This window comes from Leptodactylus fuscus, chromosome 7 (genome assembly GCF_031893055.1).
Source record: "Leptodactylus fuscus isolate aLepFus1 chromosome 7, aLepFus1.hap2, whole genome shotgun sequence".
Classification (NCBI taxonomy): domain Eukaryota; kingdom Metazoa; phylum Chordata; class Amphibia; order Anura; family Leptodactylidae; genus Leptodactylus; species Leptodactylus fuscus.
The window spans coordinates 69,161,175-69,176,966 of NC_134271.1; the positions used below are offsets into that span (position 1 = coordinate 69,161,175).

Genomic DNA, 15,792 nt, shown 5'->3' on the forward strand with positions numbered 1-15,792 from the left:
TGAATTAGTTAGATATAAGACATATAGATAGATCTTCGTGGTGTTTCTGACTCCTACACTGATATTAAATCGTAGCTATATTGATACGCGAAACACTGTATAGATAGATTTGGATTAAGCTGATTAATAGATTGATAGATATGAAATGCTTCTATCTATCTATCTATCTATCTATCTTCTATCTATCTATCTATCTATCTATCTATCCATCTATCTATCTAATCAAAATAGCTATAGGGATATATCCATAATGGATATGTGATAGATAGATAGATAGATAGATAGATAGATAGATAGATAGATATGAGATAAATGGATATGCCATATATAGATAGACTTTTATACATGGTTTACAGAAAACATTAGCCAAAAACAATATAATACAACATTTCATTACTGATCTGTCTGTCTTCCGTTCACCTCTGTATATATCTATATGTGCATATGTATATGATTCTCAATATGTCCATAAACGCCTGAATACATTTATCTGTCTGTGAAGAGAGAAAGAAGGAAAAAAAGAGATTTCTGGTTAAATAATCAACGTTTGTCTGACAACGGAATCAGTTTTCGAGGAGCAAAAATGCAGAAAGCTATTTGGAGATGGCTCCTCGTAGTTGTCAGCTTTTATTATGCAGGAAGGTGTCATGTTTGTTGCGTAGCTGAGTGCAGATGGCGCGGTGGAAGGGATGGATCACTAATTTTAACAATGATTAATGAACAGAGATGGAAAATGAATTACATTGGACCAGCGCAGGAAAGAAATATTTTTTTGTGAAATTTTTGACTCGTCTGCTGCGCCGGTCGCTGTAAATTATTTTCCGGGAATCTATATGTCGTCAACAGCTGACTGCTTTTCCCATTATATCAGGCTTTCTTCTTCCCCAGGTCTTGTGTATTTCTGTGTTATTAAAGGAAGATAATTTCCAAATACAAATATCTTGTGAGTGTCGGAGACGTATGGTGAAGCACCTAGAACAATAATAGCTGTAAACAATGGACGACTAGCACTTTATTATAACTGGTGCTAGAAAGTTCCGCGGCTCCTACTGGATTGGCACACAGACGGCTCTGAGGTTTCAGAATTGACTCTTGTTATTGTCGTTTTTCTGCAAATGTGTTGACAAACAACAGAAGATGAAAACACAACAATTACCAAATGTTACATGTTTCATGGTGTGAAGTATTTTATCATATAAACTCATTGTAGGGTTAAGGTTAAAAGGGGCTCAGACATTACTGGGTTTCTTTTGAAAATGTGTGGGGGCTATAATCGGTGGACTCACTTCTGGGTAGCTACCCAGCTTCAGGATAAAGGCTCTTAGCACTGATTCGAATGCACTCATGCCACCCTATGTCGTTGGTTATATTAAAAATCCTACAACCGTGAAACTACTGTAGATACTGTAAAGCCTTCCCTTTAAGGGTATGTTCACACAACATAATTTGGAGAGGACTTTGAGGCGGTCTTTCACCTTGGATTGTTCTCCAAGTTCTGGCCCTAATCCATGCAAGCCTTGTGTTGTGGATTCTGCAGATGAATAAGGGTTGGTTCACACTAGCGTATGTATTCCATCCGGTTAGAGTCCAGACGGAATACAATTGCAATTGCAAGCGATGTGCTGTCAAAGCGCACAGACCCTATAGACTATAATGGGCTCCGTGTGCTTGCCGCAGTCTGTGGAGTCTATGGCAAGATTGAACAAGTTGCTTCTCTTTTTTCAGCTTGCTAAAAAAAAGAAGCATCTGTCACTGCTTCCCATTGAAAACCATTAGAGACGCATTCTGTACGGAATTTGGAGCTGATTTATATGTGGATCCATCTCAAAATCAGCTTCAAATTGCTCTGCGGGAATCATAGAAAACCTCATTAATCTGAGAGTTAGGGGAAGATATGGCCACACTCCAATAGTATTATACGACAGATCGAGTCCGCAAGAGTGGCTCTCAAAGTATGGGAGTGTCTTCGATATCCATTTTCCTTACACATGGACCGTGATTCGTTTAGATGGGACAACCCCTTAAACTAGTTAACTGTGTCTTGAAAGGGTTTCTCTGAAATAGAAAAAAAACTTTAATTAGAGACGTATCGATAGGAAGTATTGTGGTAGACATTAGAGATGAGCGAGTACTATTCTAAACGGCAGTTTCGAACAGCACGCACCCATAGCAATGAATAGAGCCGGCCGGCACGCAGACGGGGCCGGCGTCCTGCCGCTTAATCCCCTGCCGGCTGCGTTCATTCATTCCTATGGGTGCGTGCTATTCGAAACTGCCGTTTCGAATAGTACTCGCTCATCTCTAGTAGACATGTCTTGTTACCTATAGGGGCCCAGGTGCCCACTGTTATATAAGAAGACACCAGTATTATGCATAGCACTCAGTAGTTAGGACCCCAGATTGTCCATTGGGATCCAGCCCTATATATGAGATACATATAACGTAGAGACGTGTATTTTGGTTTGATAAAATCATTGCTCATGGCTCAGATTTAAAGAGACCCTTTAAAGAGACAGTGAACTTAAGGTCAACTTCATATGCATTTGTTGTACAGGCAATAGTTATAAGCTAAAACTCTATTATCAGCCAGTCTAGATTAGGAGGAGGCAGACAAGTGAGTATAATAATAATAATGGTGCGTGGTAAGTTGTCAGGGGCGCACGGCAGTCACCAGCTAGTGATATTGTAATGGCTGTCACCTAACAAGCACAACAGACCATTTGTATGTAGGTGTGAGATCAATGTCATCAATGGTAAGGCATAGCGATATTGTTCATGGTCAATTGTTGCGCTTGTTTACACGGTGCAGTTATCATTCTGAATGCTTGGAATGGTTCAGATTGCAGCAATGATTGTACATTGTAATTCAGAAGTGTGAATGGTCCCAGAAGGGCCAGGGATGTAATACAGGGTTAACCCTATATAACTGCATCTCTCACTTTAGAGGGGCACTTAGTTTTACCTTTTTTTATATAGAAGCCACTTTCTGTCAAGCTGTATAGATGGCAAATCATCCAGACAAGGAGCATAAAGCAGCTTCAAGCAAATCTGGCTGAGGGATGAATTGTGCCCCACACGGTAGTTGTGTCATCTGGAATCCATTACAGCGAGGTAATATCCCTTTATACCAGGCGATTACTGTAATCAGAATCTCATGGATCTCCCGGGACCTTGGGCGACAATTTACAGATTCTCACAGGCTGTTTTTTTTCTTTTCCTCACAACTAATTTCACTTGTGTTAAAATAAATAATTGAGTCCTGACAAAGATGTCTTATTATTACCCAAATCCGAGGACCTTCACTGCGGATAAAGCCAGCGAGGTCAGCCGAGCGCAAAATCAAGCGGATAATTATAATTCAGATTTAATTGTGCTGCAGAAGACAAGTATTGATAGGAGTCAGAATAGAGAAACACTGCGCACATCTGTCCATCTATATGTTTGTCTAATATCTCAGCTCTATTAATCTATCTAGGTGGCTCATATCTAGCTAATATTTCATTATCTATCTAGGTCTCATCTATCAGATCTAATTATCTTTCTAGGTGTCATCTATTTATCTGTCTGCCTTTCTATCATCTATCTATCTATCTATCTATCTATCTATCTATCTATCTATCCTCTATCTAATATCTGTATCATATCTATTTTACATCTATTAATTGATCTATTTAGTTATCATCTGCTCTCTAATTAACTGTCTTGTCATATCTATTTATCTGAATGTCTGTCTATCTTTGTAGCTCATATCTTTCTAGTCATCTATCTATCTATCTATCTATCTATCTATCTATCTATCTATCCATCCATCCATCCATCCATCTACCTATCTTTCTCATATTTAGACCATGGACAGGTATGGAGTTGATCTACATCTACACAGGGATTACAGTGGGTCATTGTTGTTCCAGAAACCCCTGTCTCTAGTCCCTTCATTTGCCCGAGTTAAGAACAGTGTGCTACATTTAAAAAAATAATAAAAAAGACCATCCATCCTACTAAGACTAAGTTCTCATCTGCAGCAGAATAAAACGACAAACACTCAATGAACCCCCATTATAGTCAGTAGGGTCTGCATGTGCATTGTTATGGTCCTCTGACAGACCAGAACGTAGAGGTAACACTAGTTTCACCCTAGAGTAATTTCTTATAACCTATTTAAAGAGGACATGTCTCCAGGTCTGAGAAGTCATACATACATCATGTGATAGGTGCTGCCTCCCTTAGTATTTTGGTGTTTTGTTTATCATTATCTGTTCATTCTGAACCTATAAGCCCTATTAATGTTACAAATTAGAATATACCAGCCAAGTGGGTGATAACACTGTGGTTTCTCTGGGGGCAGAGTCTTTATTTGCTACATGTCATGCAGTGATACCGCCCACTGGGCTAGTGGGAGCAAAGGCAGGGAAGCCCAGGAAGGAGGACTGTAAAATGTGATTTTGACTGAAGGGACTGTTGTTTTTTTTTCTTCCAGTTATTTTTGGCAATGTACTGGAATAGCAGCAGTGCTTGGAATTCCCTTGTAAGCATCACAGGTGGCCTGGGATGTGGCTGCGCTCCACACACAAGAAGCATGGTTGGAGGTTAGGGAGCAGAGTAATATTACCTCCAGCTGCAAAGCAGGTCACTGAAAACTCAATGTTTAGACTTCTGTTTTTGGAGAAACGCCTTCTTCTTGTAAAAGCAATGAATTCTCCATTTGTTTTACAAATAAGGGATCACAAAGAGTTAAAGGGATTTTAGTTTTTTTTCTAAATTATGTAGAATCATTGTATAATAAGTTTCTAATATTCTGTTCTTTTCAATTCTTCAACATCACCATCATGATCTCTGTTTGCTGTCAGTGAATGGGAATATTTTTTGCTTAGGTTGTCACATTCCTACTCAAGGATATGATCCTCTCTGAGATAAATATGTTATCAGCATAAATCTCTCTCCTGAGTTTGTTACTATCAGTGAAGAGTACAAGAGATTTGCTAAGACTAGATGCTAGTGTGCAAACCCTTATCTGTGAGCATAACTACAGTAGTAGATCAGTGCAGGTTCAACCTTCTCCATTTTGAAGGGACTCTGTCACCAGAATCCAGTCCTGAAGAGAGATCGGTTAGGGTCACCGGAGTCAAACTGTGTTGTCCCCTTGGAAATTGGTGCCTTCACAGCCAGGATATAACTGTTATTGTCAATATGCAAATGGAGCTTTGGAGCAATGAGGGCGTGCTGCCTACCTTCTTATAGCAATAGCAATGCCCTTGTTGCTCCAAAGTGCTCATTTGCATATTGACAATTTTACAGTACCAATTCACAGAGGGAAAACACTGATTCAGGTAACCATGGGCCATTTATGTGCGGGAATGGGTTCGGATGATAATACACTCCTTTTAAAGTAAGTGAGAATGTTTTTAGCAACCTACAGCAAGTTGACATCTTGCAATTAGAATAGAAATATTAGAAAATTGAAGAACTTTTAAACCCAAAATGAAGTTGTTGTTTTTTTTAACTTTCAAGATGATTTCATACTGTAGTATCACATAAGCACTTTCCATAGATACCAGTGCCCCCACATCTAGAGTAGATAAGATTTTGCTCAGAGGACAGATTACTGGATTGCAATATTTTAGGAGCATATTGTCAGGAGGGTCTTTTACAAATGAGCAATTACACGCAAACGGTTTCTTTTACATTTTTAATTTTGGGGAGAATTATTGTGGGACTTGTGACTTTTTTGGTTGAATTATTTTTGGACTCCAAAAAAATTCTTTGGCTATCAGCGTTACACTGAAATTGGAAGCTAGCTTGCATTTATCATATTCAGCACACATTTTACTGCACACACCCTGGATGATGAATATTGGAATCACAGTGAGACATTTTGCATTTGCTGTGTAGTCACAACACCTTTATCAGATTCCTTTCCAACAGTAACACATGTGACTGCTCTTTCATTTGTGTGGATATTCTGGCTGCAAAATGAGCCAAAACTCACATTTTTTTTCCTGGTAACATCTGCAGTTTAATATTCAAAACCATTTCTTTGCTGATGACATGCAACACATTTTGATATATGTTTGAGAGTGGATAGAATATTCAGAAAGTGAACAGAAGTTATCAGCCGAAGAAGAGACAAATAAGGTACCGTATAATACCGTGAATCTGGGTTATAATTCTATGTAGATCTGGTTATTGTAAGCAGAGATTCTATAGGAGATGGTGAAGCCACATTCTGGACTTTACAAAGATACTCCAGACAACAAATGGGTATATGCAATATTTTATTATATTTATAGATTTATTTTCACTAGCATGACCATCTGTTAGTGGAAAAATAACACATGCCCTATAAAGATATAGGTATAACTCAGATGCCCATTGTTTGGGTGATAAATGATTTACTGATAATAAGTAACAGACAAGGAGGGGTTACACTTTATGCCATTTTTGTGCGTTTCCTAGTCTATAAATACATAGCATCTCTTCTGGGGTGTGGCAATAGGTTTTCCCAGGAAACACCCTCTAGATCTCCCCCAGCGGTGGGGAGATTTACTATAACTCACAACAGAAAACTAGTGTGAGTTATACCTGAAATCTAAGCCTGTCCCTGGCTAGTATTGATTTCAATTCTAGCAAACAAGACCTCCCCTGGTGCTCCAGAATTATTAAGACGTTGGAGCCTCTTAGCAATTCTGACACGTGTGTCTCTAGCTCTTACAGTATTGATGCGTGGTCTTAATAAATTCCCTCATTATTTTGCTGGATCTTGTAAGTTTTCCATTCACTTGTTTATATTGTCAAGGTCTGTTTTGCATATTCATTAACCATCCTAATGAATTCCAATGGTTCCTCTCATTTTTAACTCAATTGGAGAAGCGTTTTCCTTTATTTCTAATATCTGTCGTTTTCCCTTGCATAGGACTGACAGTTATTGAGACTGATCTGTGTATGTGCGTACACTGACATCACCGTGATCTATGGCTGATCAACCCCTTCAATCTCCACACATGCAGACACCATATAATCCCTTGCTCTTGGGGAAAAAATATGAAATAGCAATTTCTTGCCCCCCATCCCATGATAAATTTGGTATAATCATACAGCTCATTTCACAAACACATATATTACAGAAATAACCAAGACCTGTCGTACAGAGGTCTTCACTGACCTTGAGACATTGATTCATCTTCTACACCCATTAGTCAGTTACTACATATATGGTATCTTGCTATTATGTGTTGGGTCAGATTTACAAAGAGGACTTTCATGAATTCCATCACTGACCCTATGAAGTTTGTCATGGCAGTCAAACCGCTTGTAACCCAGCTTTTCTGGAATCCGATTTCAATAATAACTTGACAGTGGACTTTCACATTTCATCCAGGCTGAGACAGTATATTCATATTAAAGTGGACTTGGGAGAGGTTTATGTTGCTGTTTTCATATATATTAGCATGGGTTTTTAAAGTTGTCTTTTTTGGGATCAGTTTACCAGGACAGTGATCTACTCTACTGTTTTTCTGATATCCACCCAGGGAGATTTCATCATTGTTTGTCACTTGTCTTCTAATTAATCAGACGCCTATATGGGTTTTGGTGTTGGAAAATACATTTATTTCATTCCTGATGTCATTAGGTTGAAGGAAAAAATTTTACCGTCAGCATCTTCACTAAATGCTTTGTGCTGGTAGCTAAAAATGGACACGTGTAGAAAAGAGACCACATCCCATCCAAAATGAATGCCAACCTACTCTGGACATCCAAAACTTAGGTAGGATACAAGAGCAGTAGGACCCTCTGACTGGTTTCCAGTTTCCATACCATATTTGCCCTGGGGGTATGGAGTTCAAGGCTAACATAAACCTAAAAGTTCCTCAATGCGCTTGGTAGGCCAAGAAATAGAAGCAATAATTTAGGCACCACCCTACTATGTCTATATTAGGTTAAGCCCGATGTAGCGAGATGCAGCTGAAAACTACTGTGGAAAAAAACGCAGTGAAAACATATGTTTTTTTTCTGCAGCTTTTTTCACAGAAAGTCCACAAAGTTTTTGTCTGCGGAATTTCTGTCTCTCTTATACCTATACGGAATACACCTACATTTCCATAGGTATAATTGACATAGTTTTTGAAATCGCAAAATTTCCACTGCAGATTTTTTTTTCTGCAAAGTGGATTGAATTTTGGTTAATCCCATCCACACATACTGTAATGTACTGTAATATGCACTTTAATATTTAACAGGCGTAGCCCTGGGAGGAACCCGAGGCCGCAAGGTGCATTCGAAGTGTCGATGATTATTGTGTCCTGCAATTCACACTAATTCTCGCAGCTAGCTGCGTTCTTCATCGACGTGCAAGCTGAGTGACCACCGCTAAGAGTCAAGACTCTATGCACTGAAATATAGTACTGTAATATGCAGCGTTTTCTGTTGTGGCCAAAATGCTGCATTTTTGCAACATGGGGCCCTGGCCTTAATCAGTCCATTCTCAACCCATTTCAGTATTTCCACTGAACACAGTAGCCAGCAGGTGAAATGAACATTGGTCGACTATTACATTGCGGTCATTCATGTTCATGACTAACCATGTAAGGAAACATTTACCTTTTGAGGAGAGGCTGTCCAGAGAAGACAATCCCTTTTACAAGGACAGCTATAAGATTTTATTATGGATTTACGTACCCACATGAAGCACATGATGTTCAATATATGGGGTCTATTGAAATACTAGATGCTTGTTACCAACCTTTTAAAATGTATCCAGTAATTTGTGTCCCTGAGCTTGCGCCCTCTCTTCCTCCTCTCAGCGGTAGTATATTCGGATGTCTACAGCTTCCTTGCTGTGGTTCTTTGAGTTCCTTCCATTGATACTTTATATATAATCTGTGCAATGTCTCCATCAATCTCTTTGGGCAGTAGCTCGGAATGACACAAATTTGTTTTATAATCTCAGCCACCAAACAACACTAATTGTATCATAGCAGTCCGTACGGCAAGCTGCGCACTCTTGACAAATGAGGCCCCTACCCCATGCTCCTCCATAGACGCGAGCTACCTGTCATCTTTCTACCAGGTAAATAACTGATTGTTGACCTTCCCGGGGCACCGTCACTTTCCTAATCAGATCCTGAAATCTGTGTAACAACACTTCATTTATTTGATAGACAAAAGAACAATTGCACTTGAAGTAATGTGATTTCTAAATAGACATTGCCTGTCAAAAAATAAATGCATTAGAAGTAAAATGTAGCTCAAGGAGACAATTAGCAAACAGAGGTGACACTTTTAACAGGTGCACCTATTATTCCCGAAGCTCATGGCAATATATTCACATCTTTAGGCTGATGGAAGATCATGTGACAGTTTGGTGAATTATCCATCTACATCTTCTGACTGATGGAGGCTCCTGCTGCAGTTTTCAGATCATCTCAAAATGCATCTCACAAATTATATGGTAGCTGTTAAAATGCAGATTTTTTTTCTCGAAGAACAATGGCGTGCCAACTCTGTCTCCAGATTCCATAAAGTGCTGTAGACCGTTTGAATATGCTATTTGCAAGGGCTGTTAAGAATGTGACAATTTGGTGTGCTATGTGATAACCCCCCCCCCCCCCTCCATCCCTTGTTGTGGTGGCTCCTATTTATGACAGATCTCTTCTTTTGTTTTAGCGGCGGGGTTAAGGATTAAGATTTGCTTATTTAAAGGAGCATGGAGTATGAATCTAGTAAACAGCAAATGACTGACATTCATAGGTGTGCATGGAAAAGATCCCAACATTGGACGTAAGGTACAGACAAATAGAGCGGGAAAGTGGTGGGAGGAAGGGGGTCAGGAAATTTTCTGGACCCTCTGTCAAACCATTACATAATACTATGGTCAACATCTCCTCAAGAATCAATGACTTCCATTCAGTTTCACAAAAAATGGCGATGACTTCAAGGTATCTATAACAAATATCTAATATACTTAAAAAACGTAAAAAATCTATAGGATCAGTATCTGATGTGCGTATTTTTCCCTAAGTGGTGACAGGGGAATGTGACAGCTACTTACTGACCCACACGTGCAAGGGGTAAAATTCTCTGTTGAAATTGTCAGGCAGGAAATCTTTGATTTGACCATTTTTCATAGTGGCACTTTTTATAGAAAGCAAAGGGATTCACAAGACATGGGTGCTATATGGTTAACAGTTCCATTAGCCTCGGTGATTCAGATAGAAGCAGCTGCATCATTAACTCTGTGCTATCCTTCATCCGGCAGATATTATGGATGCAACATGCCATTTATCCCGGGCTTAGGTGTAGTGACGCTGGTTAAACATCTTAACTGCTCTTTGATTGGGGATTGATAGGTTGCAAATTGCCCTGTAAATCTGGCCACAGGGCGATGAAAACACATCCATTGTCTTCAGCCTATTTACTCTGCACTTTGATTTGCTCGAAATAATTACTATGTTGTTATAAGTAAAAAAAAAAAAAAAGTCACTGTTGTAACATGCCATCCTGCATACTGTACTTACCCTTCCAAATGGAGCCGGGCAGAGTTTATCGGACTCTAAACTGCGAGATGGCACAAGTCCTGCTTAGTAAGCAATGGCCAATGTAGCAGAATACAGCAGCAATGACCTTTTATAGTCACATAAAGATATGTATTACTCATATTATAGCAGTCCAACCCTCTGCGCAAATGTGCAGTTTAACGTTGTGTATGGCCTATAGCTATTGTGGCTGAAAGAAACGTATAGAAGCACAGAAAGTCTGTTTTAGGCTAAGGTCCCACGTTGCAGAACAGCTGCTTTTTTGTTGCAGATTTTGCAGCGTTTTTTTTTTTTTTTTAAGTTAAAACCAGGTGTGGATTGAGCAGAAGGCAAAAGTATAACTGCTTCTATTTCAGTGGTTTCTCTATAATATAATGGAAGCAGACAGTGCATAGGAAACTTCTGCGACCTTTCTATTAAAAGCGCTTCAGTAAAAAACACAATGTATTGGTGCCACATTTTGTACTACAGCACTTTTTTGCTGCGGGCTACGTGGGGTCTTAGACATAGATGGACTTTTTACATGGAATGGTGTAGTATGGATTTAGGTGTGGTTTGGAGGTTGAAAATAATTCCCACTCTCTGTAAGGGTTGGTTCACTCTAGCGCTTGTATTCCGTGCGCTTGGGCTCCGTGTGCTTGCCACACACTGCCCGCATGAATGATTCGTGCGGGCAGTGCGCGGCAAGCACACAGAGCCCATTATAGTCTATGGGGTCCATGTGCTTTGACAGCACATCGCTTGCAATTGCGATTGTGTTCCGTCTGGGGGGTGTCCATGTAGACTCCTTCCAGACGGAATACAAGTGCTAGTGTGAACCAACCCTAAGGAGGTGAAGTTACTGCTGGTGATGGCTAAGGTATAGCTGTGGGGCCGAAAGCTAATCCTCTTGCCACCAACTAAGGTTCCCTTCAACTGACCATAACCATTAGATGTATATTAGCTAAACCGGCAAATTTTAGCAGGACTCCCCAATAATCTAATGTGTATAGTGACCTCTCAACACTCTTCCACTGCAGATCTCAGGAGAGAGAAGGATCACGCATGTTGAAATTCAATTGCCAATCCTTTTATTCAGGAGGAAAGCACCCGCCAAAGTGGTCTTTCTTCTTCCTTCACATTCAGAGCATTTAGCCAAACTAAGGGAGCCTTCACACAGAGTATACGCTCCGCTCATTCTGAATGTAAGCGTAAAAAAACTGATTCCATTGAGTTCAATGGGTGACGGCATACGCCGCACTACCCATTGAAATAAATGGGAGGCTTTTTTCCCTATTGCTTTCAATGCAATACGCACATATCACATTGAAAGCAATAGGGAAAAAGCCTCCCATTGATTTCAATGGGGTGTGCTCGTATATCGGCACCCATTCAAGTCAATGGGATCTGTTTTTTTATGTGCTCATTCTGAACATGTTTTACGTTCAGAATGAGCAGAACGTATACTCCGTGTGAAGGCTCTCTTAGGGTGCATGCACACTACGTAACGCCGGGCGTGTATGAGAGCCGTACACGCCGGCGTTACAGCAGGGCTGCCGAACACTTCCCATTCACTTCAATGGGAGCGCTCGTAAACGCCGCTGTTACGAGCACTCCCATTGAAGTGAATGGGAAGTGTTCGGCAGTCTTCTGTAATGCCGGCGTGTACGGCTCTCATACACGCACGGCGTTACTCAGTGTGCATGCACCCTTAGTGTGCATTTATATGGCTTGTCTAAGGATATAGGTGTTGGTCAGTCAAGCGGTTGGCCAACAGCTGCCTAATGTATCTGGCCAGCCCTAGGTCAGCTGAACAATATTCTATCAAAGCTAAATGTACCCAGTAAATGGCCCCTGAAATGCCAGATCAGATTAAAAAATAAGATAACTTCTCTACAGAGAGTTTTTCTTTATATATTTGTAAGGCTAACTTTTACCTGTTAAACAGAGTAAAACCAGGCATATGAAGAAGAACTGGTGGAGCTTCCTTAATTTCCAAGTATAGCTTCACTAGAAGCTCCTTAATACCTAGTGCCCCCCCCCCCCCTGTTTTGTTTTTTTTAAAAACCTGGGTCTCATTGAAAAATACATTAAATATTGTACATGTTTAGCTCAGACCTTCATCTCATGGCAGAATCCAGTCAGTGGACCTTTATTAAAAGAAGTTGAGTACCCTTGCATTAGACTATGGTTGGAAAGAGCACAACAGCCGAACAGCTATTGGAGATGTATTAGCACCTTACATTCCCCAATTTAGGATCCTAAACCTTATAATGCTCCCAAGTGTCCCCCACACACAGTATAATATTCTCCCCAGTGACTCCCCGCACAGCACAATTCTCTCCTCAGTGGCTCCCAGGCTGTCCTCAGTGACCCCAATCGTTTATAATGCTCTTCTCCTTTTTGTAATGTTCTTCCCAGTGGCCTCCACCCTTTTTAATGCCTTCCCCAGTGGCTACCAACGTTTATAATGCCCACCCAATGGTCTCACCCTTTATAATTCCCTTGCCAGTGGCACATGCCCTTTATAATACAGTCCATGGTAGATGCCACCCATTATAATGCTGTCCGTAGTGACTCACATCATTTATAATGTTCTCCCCAGTGGTCTCACCTTGTATAATCATTAGTGGACCCCACATAGTACTTGTTACATATAAGTAAGAAAAAAAAGTCATACTCAAGTCCTGTTTCACATACCTAAAATGTCTTGGTGCCAATTGCAAATTTTTATCTGCGTTGGCTACAATTTTGGTCACCATTTGGACACATGTAGTATCTTCTGGAGGCTTGGAAGTACAAAGGGTTAGACACAGATATATTCTGGCCATACACATAATAAAATCACCCAGAATTCCCATACACATGCAGGCTCAGCTCGGGTGAAATATCCTTACGTAAAGGGTAAGGGGAGGAAACTTCTGCCAGCTTGTGGCCTATCTCCCCGAGAACAAAAGGACTGGACAGTTGACTACCTGATCTTTCTCTCAACATCAGCCATTGGGGCAGAGTTGGGAGGATCCCATACACAACTGATAGTTGGCTGTTACCACTTCTCTATCATAATAAATAACTTATACAAAAGCAAGGTTTGTGTTGAAGTTGGAGAATCATTTTTGCCTTATCAAGAGCTTACCCCAGCATGGCCCAGTGCTCCACATCATCATTGTGTGAGGCCATAAATTTGTCCAAGTTATGACCTTTTGTAGAAAAGGGATACATGGTTGGGGCAATTACTGTGTTACCAGTAGGTCAAGTGGACATTGTATAGTGCTACCAGCAGAAACTTTGGGAGATCATGAGATTTGTATACAAGAAAACAGGTTGTAAGCATTTTTAAAGTTCCTCAAAGAGAACAATGTTCCTTGTGGCCTAAAAATACCTTGAGCCACCTCCGCTAAGGGAAATGTCCAGCCCCCACCCCCCCACAATGTGCATAAATTACTGCTTTAATTTGTGTTTGAATTGAAGTAAAGTACACCCATGGTTAATCCAATCTGCGTCTTTTTAAGTGAATCTATAGCTGTGCTTCCTGCCCCATAATTACCTCGGTACGTATGCACGACATGAGTATAGGGTGTACTGTAAAATGTAAAATAATTACAGCTGATTTGAATCTTGCAAAATGTGATTGAAATTAAGATGAGTAAATGAAGTCACAGGCGCATCTCATAATTTACATGTTGGAATAGAGAGAATATAAACTTAGTTGATCACTTAAGGACCTGTTTATCAGGCACGCTCTATTAATGCATACGTACAGATTTGGTTGTTTTTTAGAGTGTGCAGCTTTGTGAGAGGTCTCAGAACCCAGCAGCTGCCTGGAAGGGAATATATGGTATATATTATAATATATGGCATGGAAAAGTGGTGTATGGCATAATCTATATCTGTATTAATGGATTTAATGTAACAGAGTTTCTATAGAGTCTTAATAGCTTGTGCAAAAAAAAAAAAAAAAAAAGAAAAACAGGGCTCGCCCAATTGGAATATATTTGATACATTTCATACAACAGAGCTCTAGAAAGTTCTTGCCACCTAACCTTATTGACGTAGGAAATTACTTTAATACTGCCCCTAAAACTTCTATAATACTGTCTCCTATGTACATGAGTATAAATACTATACTCCTCCTCCATATTGCTCCTGTGTACAAGACTGTAGATATTATAATACTGCTTCTATGTACAACAATAGAACTACTATAATATTGCCTCATGTACAAGATTATAACTGCTATAATACTGGTCATATATACAATAATGTAACTGCTATAATACTGTCCCTTTTGTATATAACTCATATAATACTGCCTCTATGTACAATAATGTAACTGCTATAATACCGTCACTTTTGTACATAACTCATATAATCCTGTCTCTGTGTACAATAATATAACTGCTATAATACTGCCCCTTATTTGTAACTTCGATAAAACTGCAGAAGGAAATAGGAAAAGGTTCAGCAACTAATTCTTATAAATGGGATGACCTTAGTCATAGCATATCAAATATTAAAATACTGCCCCCTATATACATTATACCTACTATAATACTGTCCTAGTTGTGTAGAAGTATAGCAACTACTATAATATTGCCACTTTTTTTTTTTTTTGCAAGAATGTACTAGTAGCTCCCTATGGATGAGAATTTCCATCTGAACAGTTGAGCATCACATAATAAGTGAATTAATGTATGTATTATCTTCAATGTCAGACTGTCAACTTTAGTGGAACTTCTCCACCAGACGTCCACCAGTGGCTGATAGTCTTCTCTCTCCCATGCTATGACATACATATGAAAGCTACATGTGTGTCACATCTTGCCACCATACAACACTGCCACTCTGACTTGGCTTAGCTAATAATGCCAGCTTGTCTCTCACTTGTCTCTTTTTAATCCTTGCTCTTTTGTTCTGAACGTGCAGTTGTGAAACATGCCAGGTGTTTCTAATAGTGACTCTGATTAGTCAATTATTGCTCCTGTTGTTTATCGCAGTCTCGCTGCAGGATGGAAGGCTCTGTGTGGCATAGAAATAGGATGCAGACCACTTGCACAATGCTCTGCAGTTTTGGAATATGCTGGGTTTGACAGCAAACGGAAAGCACTCTGCCCACCTGGCTTGCTTTCGAATTAACCCTTTCACCGCCTTGCCGACCTATCACATACTCCGGTGGCATTCTCTCTGACCTGCTGCCACTCAATGAGCTGTCACACATCTTCAATGACTCACCACCCCGCCCAAACATTGTCATTGATGGATTAATATGTTAATGGCTTTTATG

The 15,792-nt window shown here is 39.9% G+C and overlaps 1 protein-coding gene and 1 non-coding gene across 6 annotated transcripts in view; one reads left to right on the forward strand and one right to left on the reverse strand.

Moving 5' to 3' along the window:
* Window positions 1–15,792, forward strand: part of ZNF536 (zinc finger protein 536) — a 460,947-nt gene that overhangs the window by 50,258 nt on the left and 394,897 nt on the right. The gene's annotated exons all lie outside the window — the stretch shown is intronic.
* On the reverse strand, window positions 8,221–8,373 carry LOC142214756 (5.8S ribosomal RNA). Its single transcript, XR_012717319.1, has one exon. It is a non-coding gene; the product is annotated as a 5.8S ribosomal RNA (ribosomal RNA).